This window comes from Lampetra planeri, unplaced genomic scaffold (genome assembly GCF_965212315.1).
Source record: "Lampetra planeri unplaced genomic scaffold, kcLamPlan1.2.h2 scaffold_548, whole genome shotgun sequence".
Lineage (NCBI taxonomy): Eukaryota > Metazoa > Chordata > Hyperoartia > Petromyzontiformes > Petromyzontidae > Lampetra > Lampetra planeri.
The window spans coordinates 1-2,774 of NW_027615371.1; the positions used below are offsets into that span (position 1 = coordinate 1).

At 47.0% G+C, this 2,774-nt stretch overlaps 1 pseudogene; it reads right to left on the bottom strand.

Moving 5' to 3' along the window:
* Positions 1-1,043: 1,043 nt before the first annotated feature.
* Positions 1,044-2,564, bottom strand: LOC144741442 (tubulin alpha-1B chain-like; annotated as a pseudogene).
* Between the last annotated feature and the right edge of the window lie 210 nt (positions 2,565-2,774).

Genomic DNA, 2,774 nt, shown 5'->3' on the forward strand with positions numbered 1-2,774 from the left:
AGCATCCATCCGGATCAGTGCTTCGGTCTCATGCCCACAGCAATAACTAAAAAATGAAACGCGGTATAAAGAAGGGGCAACACATATACACCAGCAATCCATCACAACATAAAATGTTAATAAAACATCAACTAATGGCCGACAGAGAACCCAGCTAAAGCATTGCACCGAGCCAAAAATCAGAACTGATTTTTAAAATGATCGTGTACATGACACGTTGATTTCTTATAAAAGTTATGTTTCATCTCCTGTCGCTTCACTGTCGAAAACAGTGCTCAGAGGTGACATCTTACGGCAACAAGAAACTACTCTCACTTTCCCTCTTTGGGTTGTTGACTGGAAACAACAGCATGTTGCTTCCCCTCTCCTGGCCATTATTTCATTTGCTCCCTTTTCTTGAATTTTTCTCATCAAATCAAATGGACTACAGATACGTGAAGTTTAAAGTTAAAAGCTAATTGTAATAAACAGAAACTAGTTTCTCGTACCTTTCAGGATATGGCTACATACAAGTACTACAAGACGTTACCACTAGTTATGCCTAAAATTTTTCAAGAAACAAAAACAGGCTAACGTGCTTCCATAAACCATGTACTAATACTTGGAATATGTTGTCTTTATATTTATTGGTTTGTGTTTACTGCTGTAATCACACTTTGAGCTTTATCTGAATATCCCTCTCAAGCCTGCAGTCCATGGGATGGAATTGGAACACCCTCATGTAACGCTTGAAGATCAGGCTCTTTCAGAAAATCAAATTAGTGCATCCTAATTTCACAGGCTACATAAAATGTGCAGCAGTGAGGTTTTAGCCCAACAGTTTTCCCCATCAAGAGCTGCGACAGATGTTTTTCTATGTTACAAAATTTTACTTGAGGTAAGGAATGGCACAGCAGCTGTGGAAGCAGAAAGTCACAAGTCCAACTTTTGCACATCCAAAAATTTATTAGTCAATTCAATGTAATTTAAAGATAGAGCTATTGACATAACTTCTGCCAAACCTGACTTTGAACACAAACTTGTTTATGTCAGCTTGCATTATTCTAATACTCCTCTCCTTCTTCGTCTTCCTCTCCTTCGATGGAGTCAACTCCAACTCACTCATAATCCTTCTCCAGAGCGGCCATGTCCTCTCTGGCCTCAGAGAACTCTCCCTCCTCCATACCCTCACCCACATACCAGTGAACAAAGGCGCGCTTGGCGTACATCAGATCAAACTTGTGGTCGAGACGAGCCCCAGGCCTCTGCGATAGCAGTGGTGTTTGCTCAGCATGCACACGGCCCTCTGGACCTTGGCCAGGTCTCCACCAGGAACCACAGTGGGCGGCTGGTAGTTGATGCCAACCTTGACCCAGTGGGGGCACCAGTCCACAAACTGGATGGTGCGCTTGGTTTTGATGGAGGCAATGGCAGCATTGACATCTTTGGGCACCACATCACCTCGGTACAGAAGGCAGCAGGCCATGTATTTGCCGTGGCGAGGGTCGCATTTGACCATCTGATTGGCTGGCTCGAAGCAGGCGTTGGTGATTTCAGCCACTGTTAATTGCTCATGGTAAGCCTTCTCTGCTGAGATGACTGGGGCATACGTGGCCAGAGGGAAGTGGATACGAGGATAGGGCACCAAGTTGGTCTGGAACTCGGTCAGATCAACATTGAGGGCGCCATCGAAACGGAGGGACGCAGTGATGGAGGACACAATCTGACTGATGAGCCTGTTCAGGTTGGTGTATGTAGGACGCTCGATGTCGAGGTTCCTACGGCAGATATCGTAGATGGCCTCGTTGTCCACCATGAAGGCACAGTCAGAGTGCTCCAGGGTGGTGTGGGTGGTCAGGATGGAGTTTGTAGGGCTCCACCACTGCAGTGGACACCTGGGGAGCTGGGTAGATGGAGAACTCCAGCTTGGACTTCTTGCCGTAGTCTACAGACAGACGCTCCATCAGCAGGGAGGTGAAACCAGAGCCGGTGCCACCGCCGAAGCTGTGGAACACCAGGAAGCCCTGAAGGCCAGTGCACTGGTCAGCCTGAGGACAGAGGGAGAGACATGACCGAACCTGCTTTCATCGTTCTCATCCATTCATTCCTTCTCTGCATATCTAGTTCCCCACCAGCTTGCGGATCCTGTCCAGCACCAGGTCAATGATCTCTTTGCCGATGGTGTAGTGTCCACGGGCGTAGTTGTTGGCAGCATCCTCCTTACCGGTGATCAGCTGCTCAGGGTGGAACAGCTGGCGGTAGGTCCCCAGTGCGCACCTCATCTGACAAAGTCATATCATAGGAAAGTTTAGCTGACTGGAAAGCAAATAAACAACGAGATCTATAGACTGAACGAGACGTTACCGATGACAGTGGGTTCCAGTCCACAAAAAACAGCTCTGGGGACGTGCTTTCCAGCTCCAGTCTCACTGAAGAAGGTGTTGAAAGAATCATACTCCTCCTCCAAGAGTCTTGTCACTTGGCATCTGGCCGTCTGGCTGGATCCCATGTTCCAGGCAGTAAAGCTCCCAGCAGGCATTGCCGATCTGCACACCAGCCTGACCGACGTGGATGGAGATGCACTCACGCTGTGGGAAAAACATACATTTAAATGAAAAGTAACGAACATTTCTATAAACATTCAGTGCTGAGGGCATGTGATTGTGGAAAGTTGTGGAGTTGCAGAGGGGGAACAAAATCAGAGGAAAACTGGTTCTTTGTTTAAACTAAAAATACCAGAGAGTAAAATGCAGCATGGTCATTTTAACTCTGAATACTCCTTCAGAGACAAATTT